This window comes from Anser brachyrhynchus (genome assembly GCF_964034855.1).
Source record: "Anser brachyrhynchus genome assembly, chromosome: 1".
Taxonomy (NCBI): domain Eukaryota; kingdom Metazoa; phylum Chordata; class Aves; order Anseriformes; family Anatidae; genus Anser; species Anser brachyrhynchus.
Genome location: NC_137694.1, coordinates 116,596,065 through 116,611,320, shown reverse-complemented (window position 1 = coordinate 116,611,320; position 15,256 = coordinate 116,596,065). Strand labels below are relative to the sequence as shown.

Sequence of the window (15,256 nt, the reverse complement as noted above, 5' to 3'; positions counted from 1 at the left end):
GGGTTTCCAACAGCTTCCACCCTGCCACTCTTCTCTGCTTAGCCAGCATATTTCATAGCAGTAACACCCAATCACTATGTTAAATGGTGTTCAGAGGTGTTTTTACCTCCCCTGGCATGTTATTATTTACTCCGTTAGGATGCCACAGAATGAACAAGGTTGAACAACTGGTTAAAAGATGCTTGTTATATCCAGACATACTTAATGAGGTGTTTTTTGCATCCCTATTATACTTTGGCCTCTAAGGAGAGGAGGGATATGTATAATTTGGCTGAACTTGTTTCTTCCCAATGAACGATGACATCAAAAATCTCTCTGAGTTCCAGAAATAAAGCACAGTGAGACTTGCTCTCTCTATGCCAGATTTGGCAAAAAAACACGCACACATATATATATACGGAGAGATCACTGGATTGCCAGCAGGGATTTGGTTCTGGGCAACCACAATTTATTGCAAGTGTAGCCAGCCTGTGACTAAGACACCTACACGTGGACCCTCAAGGACATCTCTTATGTTGAAGCTACATCAGTTGAGGTTTATGCTGGATAATGCAAATCCAAGGTTGTGGGTGGAAATGACCTGCAGAGGCTGCTGAGCCCCATGCAGCAGTTCCCATAGGGCATGCCCAGAGCTTCTGCAGGGCTCTGCTACCCTGACTGGTGAGCTCTGCCTGGTGTCTTGCCTTTGACTCTTATGGTTCTCAGCTACATGAAGTTTCCACTGTGTCTTGTCATCACCTGGGGCCTTGTCATCACCTGGGGCCTTGTCTCTCCCGTTCTCTGGACTCAGGGAAATGTGGGTCTGTGGTGAGCAGGATCTCCTAAGCCCTGGCATTAGCAGAAGAATATGGGCAACTGATTTCCCTCTGGAAAGGAGGGGAGGGCCAAGGGGAGAAGGTGGCAAGAAACTCACAAGACACTTTCTTGCAGGTGTCTGCTGAGAAAGTGTTAGTCTCTGGGATGTGCAGGTTTCCCTGTGCTTATCTGTGTGCCACTCTGACTCCTCTGTTTTGCTTGAATACTATTTTTCTCTATTGGACTTTTTTTCCACATAGAGAATGCAGCAGTTCTGTTAGATGGGGCTTTGTCAAGTAGCTCATGCCCTTTCATAGGACTTTCAGAGGGCTGGAGAACCTCTCCTATGAAGAAAAGCTGAGAGAGCTGGGAATGTTCAGCCTGGAGAAGAGAGGTCTCCGGGAAGATCTCATTGTGACCTTTCAATATTTAAAGGTCACCTACATCTCCATCTTATAAAAAAGATGGGGAGTGGCTCTTTACTCCAGTAGATAATCATAGGACAAGATGGAATGGTCTTAAACTAAAAGAAGATAGATCTAGACTAGACATTAGGAGGAAATTCTTCACAGTGAGGACGGTGAGGCACTTGACCAGGCTGCCCAGAGAAGCTGCGGGTGCCCCATCCCTGGAGGTGCTCAAGGCCAGGCTGGATGGGGCTTTGGGCAGCCTGGTCTGGTGGGAGGTGTCCCTGCCCATGGCAGGGGACTTGGATGATCTTTGCCTGCTGAGCTCCCTCCATTAAACATGTTCAGGTTGCCCCACACCAGCCATGGGGGTTTCCTTGGCCAATTTTTTCTCATCTCAGAGGAGGAGGAGGACAGGGAGGAAGAGAGGTTCAGTAGGTGGCAGTCTGCCCTCCGACTATCAGTAGAAACATGGGCAAGCGGGTTTGTGAAGGGGCTTGGGAGGGGCTTTTCACAAGTCCCAGGGCCAGGTGCCCAACTCTCACATCGTTCGGGGAGTCACGGAGCAGACGGTGCTGATTGCAGGGTGCAGAAGCAGGTGACCGGCTGCACAGGGGTCCAGACTTGATGCTCTTTGCACCATGGCATGTTTCTAGATCATGTGTTTGTGGGAGAAAGCTCAAACTGATGGCCACAATATGCCTGCAGAATTAAACTGAATTATCAGAATAGCATTAAGTTTTACAAAACTCAACGCTTGAGCTGTGGGTCATGGTTTTTGTGTTATTACAGCATATTTTTCCTGTGTTTTGGAGCTGGCAGATCTGTCAACATTAGTCCTCGCTGTAGTCCAACTGGTTGCGTTGCTGCTTCCAAACTTTCTGGTTGCCTAAATTCCTGTTATTTCAATTGGATCGCCTTCTCATTTGGCTCTGCACCGCTGTGCGGGGTGGCTGTGCTGTGTAAAGGCTGTCAGGCCTGATTCCCATCCACACTCTGGCAGCAGGCGCCTTCCCACCCACTCGGGGGTCCTTTTACTTTGCTGGAGCACTTTGTCTCTGCGAAAGATGGATCCTGGAGGCAGTCTGCACCATCTTATGAGGCTGTATGCTCTCCGGTCCCAAATCTGCTTGTGGAGCATCCCCTGGTCATGCTGGATGAAAATATCATCTGGGATTTATTTTTTTGCTGTCCCACTGACTGCTTCTGTCTGCTGAGGGGCTCCCACTGGTGTCAGTGCTGGTGGGCACCGGCTGAGCACCCACCTCCAGGTTCTCAGCAGCTTTCTGGCAGCCCCATTCTGCATCGGTTCTGTGACAAGGCACCACCAGGGACCCTTCCAGCACCCTCCTGCATTGAGTAACCATTTAATAACATGCTAAGGGGCTGTCCCTGTGAAAGCCAAGGAAAGATGTGATTGAAAATCAAGTTGTGTTATGTGCAACATTAGTTTTTCCAATATTGGTCACGTGCCCATGGTTCATGATGTGTGCTTCTATCCAGAGTAAAATTAGTAGGTGTGTCTTATAAACAAAAAATAATAATCCTGTGACTCACCGCTAAGAATTCTCCCTTCTGTGGGGAGTGCTTATTAATCTGGAATTTTAAGTGAGGGGAAGGGCGGCACGGAGAGTTTCTGCGCACTTGCTGCTTCTTCCTGCAGCTGGCAGTGTGGCTTGCCATGGCACTTCTGGTGGATGATCGTGAACATGTGTGTGCTGGAGCCACCGACCAGGCTCCACGACTCCTTCGGTGCCAATTTCACTTCCTGAATGTGGGGTTTTTTGGTTGGTTTTGCTCATCTTTGTTTCTAAATGGATCTGAAAAATCCATCATTTCGTAGTAGAGCTGCTTGCCCAGAGCTGTGGTCATCAGATTCAGGCATGAGCCATACTACAGGCTTCAGCAGCCTCTCTGCTCCTTTCTGGGAGTGCTCTGCTCTACAGCCCAGACTGATGCATATATATTTCACCCTTAGTCCTGTGATTCCCCTGAGGGAAGGTAACAACATCTGTATTAAGCATGGGTAGATATCTACAGCAGGTCAGTATCTAAGGCAGGGAAGCATCACTTTTATGTCTCAAAAAGATTGTGTCATGGTATCTGTCCTCCAGAAAATGATCTGGCAGATAAGATGGCAGCAGCTTCCCTGCCAGTTTGACCGGAAGACCCAAGAGGCTGTTTGGTAAAGTTCCTGTTGTGATCAACCCAAAACACTGAAAACATCGCTGCTTGCTTTCAGACCTTTTGCCAGCTGGAAACCTCTGCCAGATCTCCAGTGTGTCAAGGAGACTGCTTCTACTCTCTCCACATCTGGACCCCATGAAATTAATCTTGGAAATGGCAAAAGCAACTTTCTCTTGCAACTCCATCCGAAAACTGCCACCATCATCCCTCTGCATCTCCGAATGAGGACTGAACCGAGGGAGCATAATTCTCTTACAGTGCCCTGTGACAAGCCAGTTGCACGCTTCTTGATCAATTTAATGATGCTTCTCATGGATATTTCACAGAGGCATAAGACTGGGAAATTGTAGCACTGTTGGTTATCTATCTCACAGTAAACCCACTATATTAAATCACTGCCCTGATAAAAGATTGTCTCCCTCTAAGATCCCTTCATACGAGGTTAGCTTCAGCAATTAAAATGGCTTCTAAATCTTTGGTTGTCATTACAAACATATTTTTTTAAAGAATGCCAATGTTCATTTAAGTGCCATAAACATGTTGAGTAATTGAGTATTTTATCTGAACAGAACGAGAAATGCGGAATTTATTTTTAGAACTTGAGCTTTAAATAAATAGGACTTTTAAACATAACTCCTTTTTGGATAATGAGATGTTTCCATGGACATAATGGCTATTTTCAGTATGTTCTCCCAAGGCTCTTCTTTTTAAATGTGATATTTTACATCTAAATTGGAGCAGTACAGAATATGTGTGTACAGAATGTGTTGTGAGAGGTCAGCTCTTCTTGAGAGTAAATATTTGTATATAAGTGGGTGTGTGCAGTGTGTCATGCAAGAACCATGGGTAACAGTAGGAGTTAATTTGGTTTAATAATCAAGCTGTAAAAATCTAACAGATTGATCAAACTCATATGTTGGTTTCCTAGTGTGAAAGGCATTACTTACGTATATTTGCCTATTGCTATTAGATGTCCTTTGTATAAATATCTATATGCTTATGTAAGCATTAGCTGTGATGTATATGTCCATCAAATTGCTTGTCCCAATTCTTAGCTGTGGAAAAATTTGATGCCATTCAATGGAAGTAATATAGCACATATAGACATCAATGTTTTTATGCTGTTGTGCAGTGCTTTTTGCTTAATGCACATTGCACGACGGACCGAGTGACAGGAGCAGCTCGTCACAGCACTGAGCAAAGCCATGCTTTTTGTTTGGGTAAGCAAGAAACGGGAGATTTCTGTGAGCTGGTCTGAAAGGGGTATATAACATTTCTGTTTTCCAAAGGCAAGGTACATTTTCAATCATGCGTGTTTCTCTGCTGAATCATCCCTGACACACCTACACAGAGCTGTGATTTGCCTCAAATAAGTACCAATGCCTGAAATAGATCTGAGGAGACATGTGCAGCAGTGGTTGTCAAAAGAGAGAAACACATTTTAAGTTTTGCTTTATATATAGTGCAAGTCACCAAACTAGTCCATGTAGAAAAAGAAGTTTCAGTTCTCATTTTCCAAGAACTGGTGTTTTTTTTCTTTCCTCCAGTTCCTTCCTGGGGAGCAGCCCGCAGAGTGTGCGTGCTCGCTTCGTGGCACCATAGGGAAGATCTGATGCAATCAAATGAGAATGAATAAAAGAGGGGGTAAAAAAGATGTCTTGGGGTATGTCGGGACTCCCGCAGGCAGCTGGGACAATGTGGGGCACAGCGTGTCCCTCCCCCCCAAATTAGTATCAGTGTCCCCCGTGCTGCAGGATGGGTGACAGTGCCATGCCTGGGCAGTAGATCCTCTCTGGAGATGAGTGACCTGGTCCACTTCCCCACATTAAATGAACGCCTGTTATGTTGGGCTTTACCTCTTGTGTGCTGTGAGTGACCTTGCCCAGTTATAACTGCTGGGTAAGTGAATTTTTGTTTTTGCAAGGGCCTGTCTCCTCCCCGCCCTCTTGCTAACCCACTTATGGACAAATCTTCCCACTTGGAAACCAGCCTGTCCCATTAAACTTTTCAAGCAAGGTGATGATTTCAAATGGTGGAGCACCTGGGAGCCGCTCCCAGGTGCTAGCAATGCCTGCTGCTTAGGAGGACATCTACCTCGGGCTGTTGACACCAGCTCGGAGTAGACAGGGAGGAGAAAAACCAGCCTGAACACAAGGAGAGTCTAATACTGTCTGTGTTAGATTACTCGTGACACAGTTGGACAAGTAATTTCCCTGCAAACTTTCTCAGCTGCAAACTCATCCTTCCAAGTACATGAGAGCCCTTTGGTCATTAAGGTCACTCTGAAGGCTCAGCAAATGTGTGCCAAAACCCGTGCCAGATCCACAGAGCTCAGGACCCCTGCCTCAGATGTGGTGGGGTTGGGCCAGGGCATATGGAGCCCTGGGCCGGGGGACAGCTGGAGCAAAGGTAGAGCAAAGCCAAAAGTGCAAAGCATCTTCCAAAAGACCCCTTCTAAACTGCAGCAGTATTTTTATCTCTTCTCTTACCTTGAAGACGGAAGAGAAGTGTCAGAAGTGGATTGAATCCATTACATTACCTGTAGGTGTGTGTAGCTGGTGTTTGTTTCTGCTGCTGTCTATGCACAACTGGGCAGCTAAAATGTAAGAATTTAGGACATATTTGACATGAGCACACACTTTTAGAACATGAAATAAGCAACAGATGATTGCATGTTTAAGGCATTTTCCTTGATAACAGATTAAATAATTTACCAGTAATGACAGGCAATGATAGAGAGGTCAATGAACTGCGTTGCCCTACACTTGAACTGCAGGAACTGCATCCATGCAGATCATCATTGGAGTTTTTGTTTGTTTGTTTTGAGTGTGGTTTTTTTTTTTTTGGGGGGGGGGGGGGGATGGGAGGAGATGTGATTGGCAACAATTTGTTTTCTTCACCACAAAACAGATCCAATGGAAAATGCCTGTGGGGAAAAACAAAATGAAGTGTATGTGTAAAAGCTGCGTGGGGGGAAATGTGAAAATTTATTTAGTGCTTGCTTGAAGGAGGTACACTGGATAGGCACATCTGACAGAAATGAGCATAGGAGCAGGATTATCCCACCTGATCCCAGCAACACAACTGTTGGACAGGAAGCAGAGGAAGGGCTCTAAACTCTTAATTTCTTTCCCTTTGGAAACTCTTAATTTCTTTCCCTTTGGGGACTGCATCTAGCCTGTTTTCTGTCCATCTGCTGGTCCCCTTCTCTTTTCATTTTCTTTCTCTATCTCTTTTGCTCTATCTCAGCATCTCGGTCTTCCCCATGGCTTCATATCTTCCTCGATCCTAGTGCATGGTGATCCAAAGCTGACCAGCACTCCAGTGAGACAGGAGTGACCCAAACCCTGCTTGCAGGAGCTCTTTGAGGGAAAGGCACTTATTTGTCTACAACCAAAAGAAGCAGAAGACAGGATCGCTTCTTCAGCTGCCCTCATGTGCTCCCCATGAGGTCTGGCCATGCTCGGGGTCCATTCTTAGGTGCCGGGGAGTCAGGTCACCATGTGGGTGCCGCAGCAAGACCTGAGTCAGCGCCTGCCTGCGCGCTGCAAGGCTCGGCGAGGTGCTTTTGGCCTCCTTCCCTGGGGCTGGGATCCAGGCTTGAACCCCAGAGACCCAGTTTTTGAGGGGCTCCCTCTCGATGGGCACCACACGAGCAAGCCTGGCTTCCAGAACTGCCTGGGGAGGAGGAGGGCAGTGCTGGAGACTTGCTTACCATGGGCCTTCAGACAGAAAGGGTGACCACCAGATTGCACATGCTTTATTGGGAAACATGTTATGTGGATAATGTGTTCACCATCTGCTCTGCTGGCTCTCTTGCCCTCTAGGTGCTTCAAGTTGGGGGGTTGCTCTGCACGGGCAGAAACCAAAGCAAGCCATCTGAGATCTGCAAAGAGCAAATGGGACTCTGCCTTGAAAACAAGGCTCTTTCAGGCTTTCAGGAACAGAAGTCTCCCCAAACACCCTCTTAATGAAACATGATGTGGGGTAGGCCAAGACACCTGGACAGACTGCTTCTAGCAAAGGCATGGGAGCGCTTTTGAGAGCAAAGAGGTGAGGGATGCAGGTAACCAAGCATTTAGTCTGAAATGGTGTGAGGGAAGAATGAACTGCAAAGTGCTTCAGAGGCAGGACAGATTTGCAGAATACCCATTCTTTATTGGGTCCGATGAAGAATAGGAAAAACATTGTATCAGATGTGTGTAGGGCTATTTTTGTACATATTTGTTTTGGTTTTGTTTGACTTATTTATTTATTTATTTTTTCTCATTTCTCCATCTTTGGGAGCATGCTGTTCCTGCTTCAAGCTGTCTCAGCAGGAAAATCAGGATTTCCCAGCTCTCTGCATCTGTCCCAAACACTGCCCAGAGCAACCTTTCCCCTTCTCTACACAAAAGGCAGAACCAGCAGCCCCTTGATAGGCAAAGCCAGGATTTGTCCAGACCCCTCTCACTGTTTTGGGGTGCATCATCAGGCATGGGGATGGCATAAAATCCCTTTTCCACCTCTGTAGCCATGCTGGGAGTCCTCCTGTTGCCCACTCCATTCCCTTTTGGTCCGGGTTGTCACCCATAGCCATGCCCAACAGCGGGGACCCTCAGTAGGCTTTGGCTGAACAACAAAAGGGTAATTTTACTGTACACAGCCTCACACAAAGTTATTTTACAATCTGTTTACAGCAACCATATGGGGGAGGGAGAATTTAAATGGTGGGGGAATTATGAGAGGAAAATGTTTCTGTGGCTTTTTAAACTAAGATCACAGATAAAGAAGAGAAAGGTAACAGAAGGCCTCAGAAGATGAACAAGTCCACTGAGAAATATATGAGTGTGAGAGCAGGAAGATGGATCAACAGGTCTGAGAGCTTGTATTTTCTTCTCCCTTCTCTTCTAAGAGAGGAAGGTGGTTTTGGACCAGACTGTGCCCTCAGTCCATCTCTCGGGACTTCAGCGTGAGTGTGTATTTCCTGACTGGTGAGCTTGAAACGTGAAGGGCTCCATTCAGTCCAGCTGCAGCACTCTGGGAAGCTGTTTGCTCCTTCACCAGCAGTTACTATTCCCATAACAGAAAAGCATGTGGGCTCATGACGCATCCATTCAAACTTATGGTCTGATGTATTAAATAATATACTGGCCTGTGGCAGCTGAGAGAGAGCACGTTTGTCTCTGCCAGCTATGTTATAGCGGTGCTAACTTAGTGGAGAGACCAACACATGTAAGCCAGAGCCCTGTGCCTGAAAGCTGGTAGTATCCCCAGTAACTGGTGGGCTAAGAAAAAGGCTTCACCTTCAGCAGGAACAGCAAACAGTAGCTTAGAATGTTGTGTAAAATTATTGTGTTAGCATTAAAAAATAGCAGTCAGAAACTGGGAGCTCTGAAGGCACCTGACAGTGTTCATGCTGACTTGTGACTTATTCTGTATATGAGAGAAAAACAGCAATCTATTTTGAAACTGAATGGACAAAATATCAGTTGCAAAGTGGTGAGAACCACTTCTTCACTGTCCTGGTCTCTGTTTAATTAATTGATGCTACTGAATGGAAGATTTGAGTCTTGATGCTTAGGCCTGTTAGGGCTTCTGTGGTCTTAAGTGGTGACAATGAGGTCATGGCAATGCAGGCATATTCATTTTTAGCAGATCTGTCTTCATCCACTGCAGATTTGACTTTTTCACTGTGGCTTACAATGCAAGGGTTTTTCAAGATTACATTTCCTTTTTTATTTGTTTGTTTAACCTTTTATTGTGGTTTGGGTGTTTCCCATAGAAAAGCTGCATGCAGGCCGTACAGAGAAAATATCTTTCACTGGTGTGAAATTGCTGATGTTTTAGGGTTAATTTGTACTGGAAAGCAATTGCGTATTTCAATCAGTGCATAAATTTAAAATACAACAGTGCTTTTGCTTCTGTGTACCACAGCATGCATGCCTATGTCAGAGTAACACATCGAAGCTGTGGACAGCTTCAGTTTTAAGTAAAGCTGAAACGTCAGAGTAGACAAAGTAGCCTGAAACTTAACAGTTAAAGGGACTGAGCTCAACCAGTTCAATTTTTCCTCTTCTTTGTTACTCGAATTCAAATAAGCTTTGGCTATCTATCTGCATTATAAGCACACGTATTCTCCCTTTGGACAAGTGCTGAGACCCACGAGGTTCAGTTTTTCCATGAAGTACACAGCGGCAAGTTTTGCTGCTGTGGTGTTGAAAAGAGACTGGGAAGAAGAGGGGAAAAGTTAGTATCATGGTATTCCTGTTCGCCTACCTCTTTGCCTTTTACAAGCAAGAAGAAACTGTACACTGCCGCTGCTGTGTTTGCCCCCAGTAACTTATTGTCATACGTTGTATTTTGAGCAAGTAAGTGTGGCTGCCTGGCAGGTGTGGCTCAATTGTCCAGAATGATGCTTTCTCATTTGTGTCTGAGACAGATGCTGGTGAAGGATGGTTCCTTTTATACACATCTGCACTGCTGCATGTTGGTCACGAGATCTCTTGGGCTTGTGTAAGCATGTGGTGAGCTCTCCTGGCACTGGATTTTCTGTGCACAGATCATTGCCAAGTATTTCAGCAAGAATGAGGACTCTGCACTTTGACAGACTGTTCCCCATTGCTCACACATATGGTTCCAAAATCATCTGTGCAGATTGTTTTCCTCCTTTGACAAATCCAAGTGTCATTATACCATGGTACTTACTGGTACATTTTCGGTGGAAGATTGTTTTAAAAATAAATCTCAATGCTCTTTATTCACCAGTCTGTTTTGAAAAGAAACTAAAATTTCTGAGTTTTATTTATTTATTTATTTATTTATTTAAGCTAGAATTGGCTATGTAGCACAGCAGCAAGGAGCGCAAGTATTATAAAAAAACTATTTATTAGTAAACTTGGTGACCTGTGTTGGCAAAGCTCCCATACCAAAATTCCACCCTGTTACTCGGCAGTAGGTGCGACCAGTGACTGACGTTAATTTTGCAGTTTGAGGCTTAAATAAAAAAAAACCAAAACAAAACCAACATGTAATAATTTGCAGATGTTGGCAGCAGGCAATGATGCCTGAGTTGGAGCTCTCTTTGGGTGCCAAACCACAAATATATATCATTTTTTATAGTCTACCATTCCTGGAACTGAAAGAGGCTTCAAAACAATCAATATGTAAACACGAATACAGAGCACTCCCTTCTGAGCTTCACCAGTGCTGCTACTGCTACTAGCTGCCTGCTAGATACAGAGGGCTTTTTTCTTACTCACTACACCTTTCTTCAAAACAAGTTTGTTTTTTTGCCCTCTGTTTAGAGGTATAGGTGTTCAGGGCTGGTACACCTCCTTCCAGAAGAGGGAAGGTATTTACAGTTTCAGAAATTTGAAAAGTATTAACAGATGTAGATTTTGGTATCTTTTTAACAGATTTGCTCAATTTGCTAGCCCAGGGAGTGCCAAGTTGTGGTCAAACGCAAACAACTCACAGCCACTTGCTATCAGGGTTAAAGTTATAGTATAGCCTGCCATGAATTAGCTGACTCTTGTCAGTGAATGTCTAGGACATCAGTCACAAACTGCAACACCACAGGACTATGTCCTATACAAATACGTTTTGGAGAGAGGCTCCTTTCCCCAAAAAGTGGGATAGAAGTGCAAGACAGAACCCACTGGGAGAAGGAGAGAGTTGAGGGTGGAATAAGGATACAATAAGACTGTGCTGGTCAGGAGGGCATTGGGTGTTCTCAGCACACCTAGAATTTCTTTTCATATTAATTTCTGTACTTATTTTTGTAGCCTTCCTGATAAAGGAGAAATTTTTAAGAAGCGCTTGAAATATAATGAAGTTCCTGGGAGTCTCTTTGTAGTTGCAGGAAACATAACGGGGACTTTGGAGAAAACCCAGTAGTGCTTGTTCATAAAGTGGCAAGCTGAAGATGGAAGGGACATTGCTGGCCTAACATAGTGTAGTCTGGAAGCTTGCAGCAAATGAGAGATGATGGTGACAAGCTGTTGATGGTTTGGTATGGCAGAGAAGGTGGGGGGAACTCACTAGGGACAAGAGGTACCAAAATGGGAGTGGCTGTGAGGAAAAGCGTCTCTTTGGAAATATTTGGCATGTGCAAAAGTAGAAGAAGCTTTCATTTATTAAGGGTAAAGAAAAAGGTGATGTATGAACAAAGACATAAAGTATTGAAAACCCACACGGAAGATTTTTAGCTGCCTGGATGGGTTGGAGAGTTCATAATTTAGAGACAATGGAGAGAGATTCTGGATGAGCTGGGCATAACAAGAGGTCTCAGCAAGCTACAGAGGCCTGTGGGCACACTGGTTAAATCCCAAGTGATATAAAAACATTGGAGAAGACAGATGAAAAAAATGGGATGCTATACAACAAGATCTAAAGTAAAATCCTGGATTTAACTGAGAATAAATCAGACATGTAGATTACCATTGTTCTCTGACATTTCTTCAGAAAATGGCTCTGGAAGTTAAAGCAGAAGGAAGTGGGGCAACGTGATGTTCTGGAAAAGGCAAGCGTCCTACTGGCTACACAGGTCAGAAGATAGTCTGCCGGGCACGTTAACTAATCCCTTTGGTCTGTGGAGTGCTAGTAGAGTTGTATCTGGTGTGGTTCAAGAAAATTAGGCTGCTTGAATGGAGAGCAGCAGAAAGCAACAAGGGTGAATGGAGATTAGAATAAAATGGTCCCATATAATATGGGGTTACTTAGGCTAGAGAAGAGAAGGATGAGAGAGAATATTGTAATGTAAAGGGTTGCTGCAGAGACGAAAGGAATAATCCATTCTCCTTTTCTGTAGTCATTAGGACAAGAAGTCCCAGGCTTAAACTGTGGCAAGAACAACTTAAGACAAACATCAGGAAACACTCTCTAAGAATCAGAATAGCAAAATCAGGCATAAATTAGCTGGGGAACATCTGCAGTCCCCATCGCTGGAGGTTGTTTATGCCTAGGTGGTCAAAACCTTTTCAGAAATGACAGTTGGGCCTTCCCTGTTCCCAGACAGAGTTCTCTGCCTGAGATCTCTTCCAGCCCTGATTCTGCTTCCTGAAGATGAGATTGCCCACAGAATTAAAATAAAGGATTAATGACAAGGCTACATATGGGAAGGGTCCTCCTTTCATATGCTAAAAAAAATTTAATATCTAGGGAGAGAGCCAAGGGAGGGCTAAAGCTGGAGCAAATGAGTGATATAAGAAAATCAATGGCTGGATGAAGATTTGGAAGAGCTCGTTAAAGACCCGAGAAGCATATTCAGTGAGTTATCATGGCAGGAAATTGTTAAAGAGCATCTAAATGAGATTAGAAGAAAAGAATCTCTCCTGGAGCACCTCTCCTGTGAAGACAGGCTGGGAGAGTTGGGGTTGTTCAGCCTGGAGAAGAGAAGGCTCCAGGGAGACATTACAGCAGCCTTCCAGTACCTAAAGGGGGCCTACAGGAAAGCTGGGGAGGGACTCTTTGTCAGGGAGTGTAGTGATAGGACAAGGAGTAATGACTTTAAACTAAGAGAGGGAAGATTTAGATTAGACATAAGGAAGAAATTCTTTACTGTGAGGGTGGTGAGGCACTGGCACAGGCTGCCCAGAGAAGCTGTGGATGCCCCATCCCTGGAGGTGTTCAAGGCCAGGCTGGATGGGGCTTTGGGCAACCTGGCCTGGTGGGAGGTGTCCCTGACCATGGCAGAGGGGTGGAACTGGATGGTCTTTAAGGTCCCTTCCAACCCAAACCGTTCTGTGATTCTATGATAACCACTGAAAACAATGAATTTGGTAGACTTGGAGATGGAGGAAGAAAAGGGAGACAAGTCAGTATTTGAACAGGGAGTTAAGTTTGAAAAAAAATTATTAATGGAAAGTCTAAAGTGCATTTATAATGAGAAAATAAGAATGTTGAAATGGACATGGCTGTATTCAAAGGATATCAGCAGGTAATATAAGGAAGGGGTCACATGCAGCTAAGTGAACAACAAAACTCACCTCCCTTGTACTCTGTCTCACGGTGAAGTCGTAGAAAAAGTGGAACAAATGATGGCAGAAGGGTATGCAAGCTTCTTGTTCATCTTCTGTCTTTGGAAAGAGGTCTACTTCTCTGTAGAGAGAAGTGGAGGCAGAAGGAGGAATGCAATGATGAGTCAGAGGCGATGAGAAGAAAGCCGGGCTTTCTGGTGTGGGATCTGGAGTTAGAGACGTGTTCTCTTAGAAAGCAGCATGAGAGCTGGAGGGTAGGACAGGGTGACAGTGGAAGGAAGTCAGCTGAGTCAAGGGACCTAGCAAAACCATCAGTGCTAGGGGAAAGGGAACAGAAAAAAAAAGAGAGACAAATGTGAGCAAGGGCTGGTAGTGGGCAGGGTAGACCTCATGTTGGGAAGGAGAAGCCAACAAGAGTATGGTTTGGAGGAAAGTGTGAAAGAAACATAGCTGTGCCAGTGGATTAAAGGGAGGAAGGAGCTCAGAGCAGGTTCCAGCAAAATACAAGTAGTCAGTGATGACAGGATGGGAACTGCAAAAATGCATATGCACAGTGACTGGGTGTGAAGACAAAGATTGAAAGATGATATATAGAGAAACTGGGAAATCGACTGAAAGCTGCTGATCTGGGGAAGGAGATAGGAAAGGGTGAAGTGGAGACCAGCCTTTTGGTTGAGTGGGGTAGTGCAGCCAAGGATAGGCTGACTGCAAATGTGATGGCAAGGGGAGATGAAGGAGACTGAAGAAGGGATGTAGGTGGAGGGCCAGGAATAGTTCATGGGTGAAGGATGAAGGAGTGGAGACACAGCCTCTGGAAGGAAGGTCAGAGCAGGGTGAGACAGGGAGGGAAAGTGTGCAGAGCTGTGTACCTGCTCTGTAACCAGGAGGGACCTGTGGATGAATGGGTATTCTGGCCGGAAATAGAGCCTGGTAGAGGCCTGCAAGTCTGCAATCACGGTTCCCCAACGCATATCCCTTCCAGCTCCCCCATCCTTCTCCCCAGTTGGTAATTGGCCTGAATCCCAGACTGGAAGTGGGAGCAGCCCTCCCTTCCCCATCTGCCAGCAGTGCTAGATGCTGCTGCTGGAGACAGGAAGACACTTTGCCTTTTGAATTGAAACTACAGATGTTTGTCCCCAGGGTAGAACTGGGGACTTTCGTGTTTTAGAAAGAGAAATTAGAGCCAGCTATTTAAATTATGTGCAGGTCTCAAGAGACCTGTATCTCTGTGTATTAACATGAGACAAAATAGTGCATGTGTTTGAGTGAGAGGCCATAAAGGCTTTCTGGGTAAATACTACATACTTTATAATAAGTTTCAATGACGGCTGTGTTCCCCTGCAGCCGGTGGGTGAAGGCAGCCCTCTGTGCTGGGTTCACTGCCTGGAATCTGCTGGCACCTGGAGCAACCTTTCTTTGGCTGTACCCAAGAGCTGAGCAACAGCCCCCAAGGTGGAGAGAGCTGGCTGGTACACCCAGAGGGTGACATTTCCTTGGCATGCCTTCCACACAGCCTGTGCGAATGGGGCTGTGGGAATCCAGAGGAAGCTGCAGCTCTTCCCCTCTGTCTGCACCACGGCCCAGCCACCAGGAAAGCAGGACCACCTCATTGCCGGTGGTGAATGCTGGTGCCATTGCCTCTCTCCTTACCCCTAGTTTACTCCGGAGAGAAGAAACTCATTCCAGCAAAAAGAAGGTTGTGTCTTAAGGGCTAAATCAAGGCATCACTCTGAAAAATGGGTCCTTTAAGGATGAACCTGACTGAAGGACACAGCACCAGAGGTCATGGAGGTGTCAGGAAGTGCAAGGGGACTTGTACCAAACAGGCATTGTCGCACTACGCTTGCCTCGAATGCCATTCAAAGAATGGGAAGTAACCCAAGCCTGAATCCATTTCTCATGGCCCAC

At 45.5% G+C, this 15,256-nt stretch overlaps 1 long non-coding RNA gene across 1 annotated transcript; it reads right to left on the bottom strand.

Annotated features, from left to right (window-relative positions):
- Nucleotides 1–271: 271 nt before the first annotated feature.
- On the bottom strand, nucleotides 272–14,416 carry LOC308189504. Its single transcript, XR_013946399.1, has 3 exons — nucleotides 13,358–14,416; nucleotides 5,929–5,985; nucleotides 272–2,594 (listed from the first exon to the last, which is right to left on the bottom strand). It is a non-coding gene; the product is annotated as an uncharacterized lncRNA (long non-coding RNA).
- Nucleotides 14,417–15,256: the final 840 nt, after the last annotated feature.